This window comes from Mustela putorius, unplaced genomic scaffold (genome assembly GCF_011764305.1).
Source record: "Mustela putorius furo isolate JIRA1106 unplaced genomic scaffold, ASM1176430v1.1 tig00000992_pilon_pilon_pilon, whole genome shotgun sequence".
Taxonomy (NCBI): domain Eukaryota; kingdom Metazoa; phylum Chordata; class Mammalia; order Carnivora; family Mustelidae; genus Mustela; species Mustela putorius.
The window spans coordinates 819,631-835,668 of record NW_025421526.1 but is presented as its reverse complement, the minus strand read 5'-3'; the positions used below and the strand labels follow the sequence as shown (position 1 = coordinate 835,668).

The window sequence follows — 16,038 nt, the reverse complement described above, 5'->3', positions numbered from 1 at the left end:
AATTAAACATTTCGGCGACAATGAACAGTGGAAACGTTCTCTCTCCAGTGCTGTGCGGGTATATGCTCCGCTTGATTTTTCACTTAAATATTCATCATCAAGGAAAAGTACAAGAAATAAAACATCAAAAATCCAAGTAATGATCATTTACAGTTAATAAATGTTAACATTTTTATATTTTCTATGTATTTACATGAACTTAGTTACATTTTACTGCATAGTGTTTTATATGAAATACAGCATTATGCAGTATTCTTATATAAAAGTATAAAATATTACAAATACAACAAAGCTCCACTATTTTAGCCTTTCCCGGTCGCGCTCCTCTCTCCTTCCCGTTTCCTTTCTTCCGGGACAACCGGCTGCCACAGGTGCGTCTTTCAGTGCACACACCTCTGTCCTTAATATGCAGTGTTACGTTCGTGGGCTTCCAAAGTGATGTGATTTTTAAAAAAATACTTTATGTATTTATTTGTCATAAGCAGGGGAGCGGCAGGTGGAGACAGAGCAGGCTCCCTGCTGAGCAAGGAGCCTGATGTGGGACTCGACCCCAGAGCCCTGGGATCATGACTTGAGCCAAAGGCAGATGCTTAACCCACTGAGCCACCCAGGATTCCAATAAATGATGATCTTGATTTTTGAGGTTTTTTTTTTTTTTTTTTTTTAAGATTTTTAAAGTAATCTTTACACCCAGTATGGAACTCAAACTTAGAACTTCTAAACCAGGACTTACATGCTCTACTGACTGAGCCACCGGGCACCCATGTTTTTAACTTACTGATTTATTTTTGAGTTCCGGACATGTTCACAGATATTCATGAACACCTACTTCTCCATTAAGATTCTACCAAATGATCACCACAATGTGTTTACCTATTCCATGTTGATTGATTTTTTGCTTTTAATGTTATATTTTTATAAAAATAGTGCACTTGATATCACTGTAAATATCTACTGATGCACAAAGCAGTGCGTAATTTTTTGTATAATAGAGATAGAATTTCTCTATTTCTGACTATATTTTATTTAGAAATTACTAGACGTGGGTTTATGAAACTTCTTTTCTAGTTTATGAAGGACATTAAGTAGTTATTATGGAAACATATGAGAAAGGTGACATAAGGCCTAAAACAGGGAGGAAGTGTGACCTAATACTTAAGTTGTATGCTCCGAATTCAAACTATTTGGATTCATATCCCACTGTCATTCATTAGCTCTTCCAGTTTGCGCAAGTGAATGGACCATTTATCTTAATCTCCAAATAGAAAAATAGAATGACCCATTTCATGATGGTTCCTTAAGTAGAACACATGGAGAGTAATGTCTGGCAACAAATAAGCCTTAAGCAAGCACTGGTTATTGTTGTTGTGTTATTTATTTATTTTTATATGCGTAGCTGTATTACCATTTCCACTAATCAAGGAGTAAAGCGCGCAAGGGTTTTGAATACTGGAGGCAGCTCTCCGGGTCTGTCGGTCCAGTTCCCTCACCCAGTGCCAGGACGTCTTTAGAACAACGTCCGCATATCCCGGGGCCTCCTCCACCCCTGCGAGGAGCAGACACACTCCTCACCACTGCGCGGCTCATCCTCTCTCCTTAAACTACAGTGGTCACGGGCCCCCAGTAACTTCTTCCATCTAATTACTCTCTGTGGAGCGATACAGAACAGAGGTACTGTTGTTTCTACACAATCACCTCCTAAATACTTCAAGAGAATATAGACTATGACTCTCCACAGCTTGAGTTCTCCTCTTAAAATTAAATATCCCAGGTTGCATCAATATTTTTAGACATATGTATTTATAAGATATATAAATGTGTTTGCCTTAAGAAAACTAGGTCTTATCTTGCTACTGTGAGCACACTCTGCTTTGACAATTGTTCTCTACAATTTTGTCCAGATAGGAGAGCAAAATACCCCAAAGTGAAGTGGGCATGTTACTTTCTTTTTGCTCGATGATACAGATCAATTACTGTGACCTAAGATTGCATGGTGCTTTTTTAACAGGCGTGTCACTTCCTTGGGACTTACTTCGCAGAGGTAGAAGCATAACAAATCCCATCTCATCAGGGAAAAGCAAAAGCATTTACCTCTTTATTAATGTCTTAGAGATACAGAGAAACATTCCAGATTCTCACAGAGGAGTTAGACAAACTAAGTAAGATTTGGGGAAAAAAGCACATTAATGAAAGCAAAGGTTCTAAGTAATCTCACCGTGCTAGCCAATAGAATATCTGATTCTAGATACCTAGAAAGAAGAAGTTAGGAATTCAACTTGTTTTATTTTTCCTCTGAGACACTACATTTTAAAAAATCAATAAGTAGCTATAATTATGAAATACAATGCCTAAGCACAGATGATACAAAAATGTAGCTTTTCCTGTTTTCTTAGTTAATATGTTTTGTCCGATGAGGAAAATCATTTGCTCAAGACGTCTGCCTGTTAGTAACGCGAGTTACGCCCGAAGGTCTGAGAAGGCCACACCACCCTCAGCCATGACTAGACCTTCAAGGTCCCAGTGTTACCACTACTTCCCAACAATCATTCGTACAAAAAAGAAAGAATCGTCTTATTAATAAAAATATGAACTGCAGAAAACAAAGGTAACAATGATTCTAGTGTAAGTTTGTATGCAGGCTCTCATTTTGATCTCCATGCGACGATTCAACCAAATTAGAGAAGTACTAGTTTTCTATAACTAGTTCTCTGCAATTTTGTCCGGATAGGAGAGTCAGTTTGTGACCATAAATTCCTAAATACCCCTTTGTTATTACGATTTGCTACACAAGAATTTACTTCAGGCTGCTACATATTTCAGATCGATCGGTGTTTGATTCTGTTTGGGCTGCAGCTCAACATCAGTAAGTCTGCAGAGCGCATTCCCCTCAGATTACCGCATATCCGGCAACGAAGTGCGCAGGGGAAAAGAAAGAAAGAAAAAGCAAGAAAGGAAAATGGCTCCAGAGAGACAGAAGGAAGTCAGTTCAAGGGTCCAGTTTAGCTCAGACCCCGGGGTTATACCATCTAGTAATATGGGTGTGGTGAGGATAATAGATCTTCGAGGGAAGAACATCTGTAAGCGGAGAGTGTAGTATTCATTTCTGCCTAAGTTATGCTGGAGAGAAAAGCTCCCCCCAACACCGCAGGGCTTTTACCAAGAGAGGGTTTATTTTCAGTGACCTCGGTGGGTCATCCGTGCTGGTGCCCCATTTCTTCTTTAAGTGAAACCACAGTAAAGTGTTCAAAAGAATAACCCTCATGTGGGGGACATGAGAGTCATCTGTCAGAGAAAATGAAGAAAATAAGTATACAACTATAAAATTCATAAACTTCCCATAAAGCTCATAAAGATCTGTTTAGCTGTTGCTGATGTGTTTTTTATCTGCTCATTCTATTAGCCGAAGCTAGCAATAGAGCAAAACTTAATGCCGATGTGGAGGGAATATATGCTCTTGTCCCTGGTTATCAAAGAGGGACCCCAAGGGAGGAGCAGAGAATGTATCAACAAATAACATAATCTGCCACAGAGAACAATTTAAAAAGAAGCTAATTTTTCCCTTTCTTCCCAGAATGTATTTAATTCCCTTCTTCCCTATGAGAAGAGTTGCTGTTGGAATTGCTTTTTTGGAAATCTCTTTTTGGAAATTAAGAAAATTGAGATACTTAATGGTTAAAACAGAACAAATTTTTCACATTAGTAAAAATAGGGACTTTAGGGGCACCTGGGTGGCTCAGTGGGTTAAAGCCTCTGCCTTCGGCTCAGGTCATGATCTCAGAGTCCTGGGATCGAGCCCCACATCCGCCTCTCTGCTCAGTGGGGACCTGCTTCCCCCTCTCTCTGCCTGCCTCTCTGCCTGCTTGTGATCTCTGTCTGTCAAATAAATAAATAAATATAGACAAAAATCTTTAAAAAAGAAGATGTTTATAAAATCTTCTGTAGACGTTGGTTTGGAACATCCTGTCGAATTTGGTGGTTCTCTATGTTGCAACATTGTGTGCTCTTCTCACAATTCCTTTAAGGAACTAAGTTCCTTCCAGATTCGTCTCACTCCTACAGACTTACCTGAACTTGTTGAAACATTCGATTTATTTTAATGGACAAGATTCTTAATGAATAAAATTAGGAAATGTTTCCTGATACATTGGACTAATAAAGAAAAAAAAAAAAAGACTGTTTTATAGCTTGGATAAGATACGGACCAGCTCATAGTGGGAGCCTGGAGTGTATTTGAGTCCTGTGAGAGCTGGAAGCAGAGCGTTCAGAGAGCGGTAAGGAATGAAAAGGAAAAGTCCCCAGGATTAGATGGGGTTGGAAACAACCAGATCCCGAGAGATAAAAAGAGCTTTAAGATCAATGGCAAATAGTCGAATTGTTGGTGAGAACATTTTTTTAATCCAACTAATTTCGACTCAGACTTGTACAGAGCGGACTGCAAACTGGGGGTAAACCCGCAAGAACGGGCACAGGCAGAGCTCAGGGAAGGGAGAAGCTGAGTCCACGGAGCAGGTAGCGACAGTGACCGTCTCATCTCAACAGTCGCTTTCCATCGTGTCCCCAGCCTCTCTTTGGGACAAGAATATGCCAGTTTGGGTCAGCTACACGGACACTAAACGGTGAAAGGTCTTCATGGAAGCTGAGTGCTACGTAAATGTGCAATGGGCAGTCTCTGCGGGATTCATTTCGGCTCCGCAGTCGCTCGCTCTTCCAAATAGAGTTCTTCACCTCACAGAAAGCAGATTTCTTCAACGTAGGGTGTTAAAGAACAAAAATCCAACCAACTAGACATGAAGGTCAAATGGGCTTTATTAAGCAAGTCATGACTTTGATCATCCCACTAGAAAATAGAGGAGAGCTCCAAGGAATTGTACAAATGCAAGGTTTTCCTAAGCAGGGTGTGGACCGAGGAGGTCGTTAGCAAATGAAAAGACAAGACTGTCCCAGGTCAGGTCATCTTGCGTAGGGCTAAGGGCCAGAGGTCTTACTAGCTGAGAACCCTGGGGAACGTGGAGGCCCTGGGCCGCAGACCACCTCGCTTGTGCTGCTCAGGAAGTTCCTGAATAATCAGTTAGGGTTGACCTTTTGGGGGAAGGTCGAAATTGCAATTAGCTAAGCCCCAGTTTCCTGACTTGGCCTACCTGGTGCCATGTGGGGCCTGTGTTTTTCTTGTTAACGAGGGAAAGGGAGTGGGAGAAGGATGTGCGTCTCCGAGGGCTAGAAGAGCTTGAAGGGCGCCTGGAGCGGCCTTGGCTGGGGCGCTGCGCGGCCTCCCTCTCCTGTCCCGCTCCCAGCCCGGCTCCTGCTTTCGCGCTCCTTGTCGCCCGGGGCTGCGCATTCTCTCCCCTTGATTCTTTGTTTGTTTTGATTATTTGAAGAGAGAGACACAGCGAGAGAGGGAGCACAAGCAGGGGAGCGGGAGAGGGAGAGCAGCCTTCCCGGGGAGCAGGGGCCCGTGCGGGGCCGGAGCCCGGACCCCGCGATCACGACCGGAGCTGAAGGCAGAGGCTCCGGACAGAGCCGCCCAGGCGCCCGCGTTCATTGGGACCCCGCGGCCTCCCCGGCTCTCCCGTGGCCGGAGAGGAGGAGGTAGGGATGGTTATGCAGCAACGTTTCCTTGTGGAAAGTGGAGTTTGAACACAGCCAAGCTGCGTTCCGGTGGGAGTCACCGAATGTGTGTGAGCGAGGAGCACAGAGGAACGCTCCGACAGCCGCGTGGAAGTCAGGCCGCAGATTCGAATCCGCAGATCACGATCCTGCTTCCTTGACCTGTGGCCTGTGGCCCCTGACAGGGAGTGGAGGCGCCCGGGGACTGGGTGGCTCAGGTCCTGACCCCAGCGTCCTGAGATCGAGCCCCCCACGGGGCTCCGGCCCAGCAGGGAGCCCGCTTCTCCCTCGGCCTCTGCGCCCCCCCGGCTTGCGTTCCTCCTCTCACTGTCTCTCTGCCAAATAAATAAATGAAATACTAAAAAAAAAGCAAGGGAGTGGAGTTTATCACCCCAAAATATTCTTCTTTGGTGTAAGGGTGATTGTAGGCTGCTTTTTGGTTTGTTTATTTTTCCAAGTTAGAAAAATAGAACATACTTACTATTTCGTTGACTTGATTTATAACTTTTATTTATTTATTTATTTATTTGAATTTCTTTAATTGATGGATCGCTTATGATGTTACCTTAGTTGCAGGTACACAAGACGGTGCTTGGTCATCACGCTCACCACAGTGTAGCCACTTCCCATGTGTCACATCCAACACCATGAACTGTCTTCCCTGTGCTGCACCTTTTAACTCTGCGACTTACTCATTCCATAACTGGAAGTCTGTAGCTCCTACTTAGGGTGAATACTTCCTGAAAAACGCCAGATACAGGAAAAGCTTTGAAAATGGAGAAGTTACCTTTTCTTAAGGAACAAGTACATTTATAAAAGAAGTCTCCATCTATACAGGGTCTCCCTCTCCCTTCCTCTAGCTGGGATTTATCAGTGGAGAAGGCAAAGACTTAAATTCGCGGAGCAATCGCATCCTCGGTTACTGTCTTTTCCCAGTAGCTTCCATAACTGCTCACCCACACCCCAACATTGTCTTCTGTCTTTAGAGATGTTTAAGGTGGTGGCTTGGGCCACTTCAAGGAGTTACTCAGTTTTCCTAGGTATCGCCCTTGTATACAGTAGGCATACATGTGATTACACTTGTGTTTGTTTTTTCCTGTTGATCTTTTTATTACAGAGTGGTCAGCCAAGAACCTAGAAGGGTAGAGGGAAATCATTTCTTCTCTCCTACACTACTGCAGGGAAGGAAACATTTTATTGGTCTTTCAAGGTCCTTCTAGCTGGAATAAGAACTAAATTGACAGGCGATGGATTAATAGGAGAAAATAATACTAATTTTGTACATATGCGTAATCCACAGGTGTGGAAATTCCAAAGATAGGCAAAATGAGGTCTATGTGTCATTTGAACTAAGGAGAAGGGCATAGGGGTCTAGGACATCAAAAGGAAAGAAAGCAATTCACTGGAAGATAAAAAAGAACAAATGTGTCTACCATGCCTAGTTCAAGTTGTATTGTAGTTATCTCTGGCAACAGCTCTATTCCTGCAGCAAGTATTCTATCTAAATTCTTTTAGGCTAGGGGCGCCTGGATGGCTCAGTGGGTTAAAGCCTCTGCCTCTGGCTTAGGTTATGATCCCAGGACCCTGGGATCGAGCCCTGCATGGGGAGGGGGGTGTCCTGCTCAGAGGGGAGCCTGCTTCCCCCTCTCTCTCTGCCTGCCTCTCTGCCTGCTTGTGATCTCTGTCTGTCAAATAAATAAATAAAATCTTTAAAAATAAATACATAAATTATTTTAGACTATTGGGGGGGAAGCAAATAGACTTTTCCGAATCTGCTGTGTTTTGATTGCTTTTTTTTTTTAAGATTTTATTTATTTATTTGACACAGAGAGAGAGATCACAAATAGGCAGAGAGGCAGGCAGAGAGAGAGGGGGGAAGCAGGTTCCCCATGGAGAGCCTAATGTGGGGCTCAATCCCAGGACCCTGAGAGCATGACCTGAGCTGAAGCCAGAGGCCCAATCCACTGAGCCACCCATGTGCCCTGTTTTGATTGCTTTTAATGAAAAAGTAAACTTCATGCCAAAGTGGGTCATCTTGGGGTGGCCTGCCCTGGGCACCTATATCATAAAGAGAAGACCCTCTTCATAAGCTAGTTGTGAGAATTAAATGTGGTGGTTTATGAGCTAGACACCTAATAGTTATTCAATAAATATGAAAAACACAGAAGAAAAGTTACCCCTTACCCAGAGATCAAAGGAATGAATCAAAAAAAGTCGAAGGCATAAAGACAATCTGAAACGGAGAAAACAAGAAACTGGTGGATTTTCTCATCAAATGACCTAAGGTTTCAGGGCATAGTGGATTCTGATGTCTTAGGGAAGCTCTAGTGATCTTAGTCTGAGATGACCGTAATTCCATTGGGAAAATCCTAAAGGTTAACCTCAATGACAGCAGCCTACAGCAGAGCAAAGGGACAGAGTTAAGTACTTACAAATCATGTAAAATGTTAATATCGTCATCATCATATGATAAACAGTAACAAACACAATAGTTAACATTTATCGAAGGTTTGCTCTGTGTGGGAGCCTATCTCAAGTACTTTATATATGCTATATGTGCATATACATTTATATGTTTCAATACATTTACTCATATCAAACCTGGGAAATTTTATTATCATTATTTTAGGGAAAAAGAAACAGAGGCACAAAAGAATTTACATAATTGACCAAAGTTGCAACAGCAGCAACTAGCTGAGCTGCGGGGCTCACAGCCCGACGTGCTGCAACAGAGAAGGCAGCGTATTCCCTCTAATCATAGGAAACTGGAGTAGCCGCCAGATTTTTGCACAAGTATACTGATATTATGGACAAAATAATTTGAAGAAAAAGCAAACTGGAAAAATGTTCATTTTATTAAGTAACAATGTAATACTACATATAGACTGCTTTAAAAATATGTAACTCTGGGTGGGGGGAAGTGCTCTGTTTTTTCAACTGTTGCAAAAGGAATCCTAGAAAGTAGAAGAAAGGGTTATTTCAGAAGAGTAATCGTGAATTCTTAGTGTAAGCCGTTTCCTTTGTTTCGTCCATAAAAGAAAAGCCTTTCAAAGAGTTTTGGCAAAATTAGCCTAAATACTGTTGCAGTGACCTAAACAGGAAGCCTGGGTCGTCCCAACCACGCTCCATCTCTGCAACCAGCCCGGAGGCTCCCTCTCTGCTCCAGCAGACAGGAGCTTTGGGCCGTGGGATCCTCAACTCCCTCCTCGCCCTCTGCGGCCGCAGGATCAGATTACATCGCGCACAATTCTCCGCTCTGCAGTTTCTGGATCTGTTTAAAAGACAACGCAGAGGAGATAAGTCCCCTCTTCACTGCCTGGAAGGGAGGACAAAGTGCCCTCGACTCCGCGCTGAGAAAAATCTTTCAAAGAACTTTCGTCAGAGATTTTACTCGTGAGTATTTGGCAAGATACTTTCTAGCCCTTGAGAAATAATTTTTCTTTTTTGGGGGAAGAAGAGCAGGATCCTACTGAGAGGCAAAGCCTGGTAGGGGAGGACCGTTGTCGTTCAACCGGCGAGGGGTATTGACCCTTCTCTAAACAAAGTAAACTCCCAAATCCAGCTCTCTGCACTTTGCCGTCTTAAGGGAATGTATGGGCAGCATATCTTTATGCTTTTTCTTTCAGAAGTTGGTGAGATGTAGCCTTTCTTATAATTTTCCACTTGTAGTGGCAATTCTTACTAATTGTGTGTTTAATTAGAATTTTCTGAATATTTGGTTTACTTTTAAATATTATTTATTAACACAAAGAAATATGATAATGAGACTCTCTGGCATGTTTAAAGAAATTTTTTTTCATTCCTTTTAATGTTGACAGTTAAAATGAAGTATACACATTAGAATTCTTATAATCTAAATTAAATATTTTATGCCTACAGTAACTAAGCCTCTCTGAGGAAATGCTTTACAAGTCTTTAAAGACCAAAGCTCGTATTCTAAGATACTTAAATAAGAATATTTAAGTGTAAGTATAAGGATGAGAATTGCACTACAGATAGTGTAATTATGTTAATTAGAGCAATAGATCTCCATAGATCTCCATGATGTACTATCATGTCCTGACGGTTATGAAAAGACATTAGTAAATAAAAGCACATACTATAGAAGCACACCACCACAGAACTACAATGAAACCAAGTTATTTAATGATGGAGAAAGCTCTTTTATGTAAGTATTACCAAAAAATGAAGGCCAAGAGCAGAGCCATGTAGGAGAAAAAGAAAAGATAAGCAACAGCCACCCTGAGTCACAGTGCTCTGGAAATTAGTCACAAATGACTCTGTAAACTGTGTGATAAACACAAAGAGCAGAGCCCAGGCAGGAAGCATACAGCCCAGAGAGCCGTATTTTATGTGTAAAGGCCTAATATTTAGGTCAGAAGGGAAACATGTCAATTTTGAGATACTGCAAAGTTTTTAAACCTAACACAACCCTTTCCTAAAACATGTTTAGATTTTTGTGATTCATCATTCTAGTGATGATTATTTCAAGACGTGCTATCTGTATCTCATCTGATCTTTAAGCTAAAAAGTGAGTAATGTCTTTGAAAATGTGCTGGAGTATGAAATTTGATTCAGAGACTGCGGGTTAATAAAATGATATTAGATACTCAGAGATCATCGGAGATTACATTTAAAATAATGTAAATACAGATAATTAACATTATAGATTTAAAACCAAAACTTTAAAATACTTTAACAATTTGAATCGTTACACTGGGAAACCAAATGTGTCTTTAGGTGCCCGACCTTAGAATCCTCCTGGAGAACTTCAGTGACATCCCATTACCATTTGGTTCCTCTTTCTATTAGATGTGCTGAATGGCACAAATTTTGTTTTGTTTTTGTTTTTTTAAAGGTCTAGTCTGATACCTTTAAGAATTTGTTTCACCTCCAATGACTGTATCAAAATCCCCCTGGGAAACGTGGCTCCTGTCCACATGAATTACGCTCTCGGTGCTTACTGGTTTGATTGCTTGTCTGTCACCCAAGGCTTCACTTACGTGTTGGTCGTACAACTATTTTGACTAGAAGCTTCTATAATAAACATTTTTGCTAAATTGAAAGATAATCTATGAAGTGGAAAACTATTTTGTGTTAAATTGTAGTTTTCATAACATTAATTTACTCTTTTCTTCAGAATGAATTCCCTGATCTTGGTTATCTGTATTACTCAAATTCAAAAGATAACTGGACAGGATGACTAACTACTGGAAGAAAAGGCCAAGTTCAAAAGGCTTTACTTATTCCCAGAATACATAACAGCTGACCAAATAGCAGATGTGCTATATATTCTTTAGAAATGGTTGGCTTAAATTCAGTGTCTGGAATTTTTAAGACAGATTATACCTCATATCACCACGTAATTAGCAGGAAAAAAAAGCAAAGTAAAAAAGTAAAAGGCAGGAAAGACAATCTGGAAAGGGAAGGAAGTTCTTAGAATGGGGTTTTCAAACTATTTGTTAGTATACATTAGCTAAGTTGAATAATAATAGTATTGGTTAAAATAGGTTAATTGTATTGCCAATTCATTTTTGGTATGTAGACACCATCAGGGAACTGTCCTGTAATCTAATTCCGCTGTTTCAGTAAAGACGGTCTCCGACCACTCGCTTTTCTGTTTTCCATCTAAAATATTTAACTTGGGAAATTAATTTATAGAGCTGCCTTTTTTAAAACAAATATTCTTAAATGCATTAGTTTTTATAGAAATATATCATTACTATAATTCCTTCTGATTGTTTTGTGGTTTGGAGAAATCTGAATTCAAGAAATTGAGTAACTTGGGCGCCTGGGTGGCTCAGTTGGTTAAGCAACTGCCTTTGGCTCAGGTCATGATCTTGGAGTCATAGGATTGAGACCCACATCCTGCTCCCTGCTTGGCAGGGGGTCTGCTTCTCCCTCTGACCCTCCCCTATCATGCTCTCTCTCTCCAATAAATAATTAATATCTTACCAAAAAATAAAAAGAAGTTGAGCTACTAATGAAGTCCTCGTTTCTGAATATTAAATCTAACCCAAACGAAGAAAGGGTACAATTTATTCCAGAAAATTCTTTCATGCTAGACCATCTCTCTTGGGTCTCTGAGATCCTCAGTAACTGGTTTCTTGGCAGGATACACCATTTCCAGGAGCCCAGTCTTCCCCTTACTCTTCTTTCCTTGTTTCCACTTCTTCTCCAAGTGGTAGGTGTAGAACAAGAGCTTAGACTCAACTACCGAGGGGCGCCTGGGTGGCTCAGTCTGTTGGGTGTCTGCTTTCAGCTCAGGTCATGGTGTCAGGGTCCTGTGACTGAGCCCCTCATTCCACACTCTGCTCAGTCAACAGTGGGTCTGCTGCTCCCTCTTTCTCTGTTCTCTTTCTCTCAAATAAATAGATAAAATCTTTGGGGAACAAAAAGATTCAACTAACAAAAGGTTGAGGGTGACCTAGTCTTTTCCACATTTCTTTTTTCCAGAAGCAATAGCCAAAAGTGCTGGGCCCATGTCAAATCTCCTCTATTCATCTCTCTTCAGGCCTTCCCTTGGGGGTTTATGTTCTCTCTCGGTTGGAATAAACACGCTTTAATTTTATTTTAAAAACAAAAGAGTAAAAGGACACCGTGGCCCGCAGTGGAAGTTCCAATGATGCAATATTTCTATCCCAGTTTTTCCATCTGGTGGGCGAGTTTCCCAAGGTGACATGGACTTATTGGAAGGAATCCCCAAATCAAAATGTACTGGTAGCATTCTCTCCACACTGAGTAGGTATTATGTTGTTTCAACATCAGAAGTGTGAAGGTATCAATCCCTATGGCCCTAATAAAATGTAGGGTTTTGATCACCAAACGTAATATGCCATGGATCTCTTCAGCTGTATCACACCCTCAGCACCAGCACCACTCTGCCGTCAGTCTGTCTGTCTCCGGGTCTGACTGTCCATAATGACCCATCTGGAGGCATCCCCTCATTTTTCATTCCACAAGGCTTAGAAATGGAGTAAATCTTAGTAATGGGTTGAGTCTTCAGAAAAATAGTGTTTGTTGCAAATTTTGATAATATTTTTAGGGTTCACTTAGGAAACTATAGTATCTAAGGAAATGAATCAAAACAATTATATCAAAATTTCATATGCCTACTCTTGCTTATTTTTGGGCCAACTATTTTCAAATATACATGAAAACAAATGAATGAATTTCTGACTCATGCTACATGAATGAACCCTGAAAATGTTCTGCCAAGTGAAATAAACCAGACACAGAAGAACATAATTCCATGTGTCTATCCAGAGTAGACAAGTTCACACAGCCCGAGAGTGTACTGGAGTCTGCCAGCATCAGGGGAAGGGCTGAAGGGTGAGTTATTGCTTACTGCATACAGAGATCTGGTTGGGGCGACAAGGATCTCAGAAGTAGATAGTGGCGATGATTGTACAGCATTGTGAGTGGAATTAACGCTACTGCCCTGTTCACTTAAAATGGTTACAACCGCATATTTTATGGTGTATCTACTACAATAGAGAATACTAAAAGAAAACTGTTAACAACAATTCAGTTTGAAGGATTCTAGATTCCTAATAACATTCCCTTTTCATTTTCTCAAATAATAGAATAAAAGTACAAATATTATGGTGTTGGATACCTGAATTTTTAAAAATCAAAGCAAATTCTTCCTATTTTGTTTCCTGATGAAAACAGGAACATATTTTTACCTAATATTGCTGTACTGGAGGCTGTTTTTTTTTTGTCATATTTTTTTTGGTTTTGGTACCAGAGTAATTTGGGCCTCACAGATTGGGTTGGCAAGTATTCCGTCCCTTCTGTTCAATTTTCTGGAGTAGTTGATGTAAAATTCATATTATTTCTTCTTTAAATGTTTGGTGCAATTCGCCAGTGAAACCATCTGGGACTGAAGTTTTCTTTGTAGAAAGGTTTATAATTACAAAATTTGATTTTTAAAAAAAAATAATTATAGGGATATACAAGTTATCTATTTCTTCTTCAGTGAGCTTTGGTAGTTTGTGTGTTTCGAGAAATTGGTGCTTTTATCTAAGATGTCAAATTTATAGGCATAAATTTGTTTATAATATTAACGTACTAGAATCGATAATGATGTGAAACCTCTACTTCTTGACATGAGTGATTTGTACCTTCTCTATTTTATCAGTCTATATCAAGGTCTTTGAACTTGTAACTTCTGTGTTCGTATATAAAATGGGCTTTTAGGCAACATATAGTTTGGTCTTGATGTTTTATTCAATCAGTCAAAATTTGCCTTTATTTAATTTTTGAATATTTTATTTATTTGAGAAAGTGTGTGTGTCTATATGTGCACATGCTTTAGCGGGGGAAGGGGCAGAGGGAGAGAGAAAGAGAGAGAAGCCAACCTCCCTGAGCAAAGAGCCCAAGACAGGTCTTGATTCCATGACCCTGAGGTCGCGATCTCAGCCAAAATCAAGAGTGGGACGCTTAACTGATGACCCACCCAGGTGCCCCAGACAATATCTGCCTTTAAATTAGAACATTTACATTTGATGTGATAATTTATATGTTCGGATTTTAGTCTCTCATTAAGCTATTGTTCTATTGGTCCTATTTTTGTTTTCTTTTTTACTTACTTGGGGTCTTCTTTTGAATTTAGTATTATGTATGATAATATTTAATTCCTCTGTTGGTTTATTTGCTATCATTATTTTTATTTTAACAGTTGTTTGGGGCTTTGATATATCTCAGTCTACTTTCAAGAGATTTTAAGCCACTTCTCTTACAGCATAAGAACTTCCAACAGTAAACTTCTACTTTTCCTTCCTTGGCCTTTGTGCTACTGTAGTCATACATCTTGGTTCCATATATGTGATTAGTAACACACTACAATGTCATTATTCTGGTTTTAGTGACTTATCTTTTAAAAAATTTTTTAATTAAATATATTTAGATTTACAGAAAATTTATGAAGCTGGAAAGACTAGCCATTGGTTCCAAATGCCTTTTATTAACATAGTACTATGACACATTTGTCAAAATTGGGGGCTAATTATCTTTTAAACAGATTTACATGTTAAGAAAGTCGTTTATGTTGCCCACGTAGCCACACGGCCCGTCGGAGGCCGTTGTCCTTCTCAGGCTCGCTCCTCTCTCTCCGCGAGTCCGGTGACGTGGGTTATCTATGAGGATGCTTCACGGTACCTCAGAATGCAATCATCTATGCCAGGCGAAGCAAGCATGATCCCAAATAATAAATACTGTCGACAAAATTTATATTCAGCATTAGAATTTGACTTCATAGCCATGGATGAGAGCATGTGCATTATTCGAGTCTCTGCACATCCTGTTTGAGTTCCGTGGTTTTAATCTCATTTAGCGTAGTCCTTCAGTCTACGAGGCAAGGAAGCAGTTACACAATGAGAAATCATTATACATCCACATCCTGATGTTAATGTTGTTTATCAAAAAATTGTGAAATAAGCAGTTTTTCCTAGAAATGCCTAGGCCCTTCTTTCGGTGCCAATAATTTTATTACATCCGGTTCCAGACCTCCCAGGATTAACCTCTCTTGGTATGTTTTCTCTTAAGGAAATCCTGAGGAAAGACGTTTAATCAGGAGAATTTAGATTAGCTTCAATTCACATGGCAGGAGAGATTTTTTTCTATAGTGGTCATCTCCTTTAAAGCCGTTTAATTAATGATTGCATTCATTAATTAAAGCCCTGAAAACGTTAGAGGTTCCTGAAATGACTATTTGCCACTTCACTGTTCTACCAACATTAGTCTTTCCACTATCACTTGCTGCACACCACACCGTCATCTCCATGTTGAGGAGCCAGAGAGATACGAGGGGCCATCCGTCCTTGTCATAGGTACCGGACGCCTCACTTAAAAAGACAGGAATGAGTGGGCATCCACGCGTGGTCTTCAGAAATATGTGTGAAAAAGTGTCTGTGCGTATGCGTATCTGCATTTTAGAGAGGAGTGTGTCGTTTGCCTCAGGAGCTTACATGTCCCATGAAGGCTATATCTGGGACGTGATTAAACAGCTAAAGAAAACAATATATAGACTTAGGGTTAAAAAGAGAAACAGGTAGTAATATGTCCTGCAGATGGCAAAGTAAAGAAGTTATCTTTATAAAGTTTTTTTTTTTTTAAGACTTTTGTTTTTAAGCAATCTCTATGCTCAACATGGGGCTCAAACTCAGCCCTGACATCAAGAGTGGCATGCACTACCAACTGAGACAGCCAGGTGCCCCTCTTTGTAAGGTTTTTGGTGTGAGATAAGCCATAAAGTTATCCCATGAAAAAGAAATCTTTGAGAAAAGATCTTTTTGAGAAGCCAAAGAGGAGATTAAATCATTTCAAGACCACTTTCAGTTCTGTCGCTACCCTTGAAGAAGCAGATTCGATTTTTAGTATCTTCAAAGTTGAGCATTAACTATATGCTTTTTATTTTTTGTTTTATTTTTT

At 40.3% G+C, this 16,038-nt stretch overlaps 1 protein-coding gene across 9 annotated transcripts in view; it reads left to right on the top strand.

The window, feature by feature from the left end:
* TFPI (tissue factor pathway inhibitor) overlaps positions 1 to 16,038 on the top strand; it is a 99,367-nt gene that overhangs the window by 25,737 nt on the left and 57,592 nt on the right. For 3 of the 9 annotated variants that reach the window (XM_045086449.1, XM_045086451.1, XM_013061884.2), the window contains exon 1: positions 8,699 to 8,997. The exons of 1 other annotated variant lie outside the window; for it this stretch is intronic. The gene's annotated coding sequence lies outside the window, so the exon portion shown is untranslated. Of the gene's footprint in view, positions 1 to 8,675; positions 8,998 to 12,861; positions 12,937 to 16,038 lie in introns of those variants that run through there. 5 more of the 9 variants (XM_013061879.2, XM_013061881.2, XM_013061883.2 and 2 more) reach the window with 5 other exon arrangements.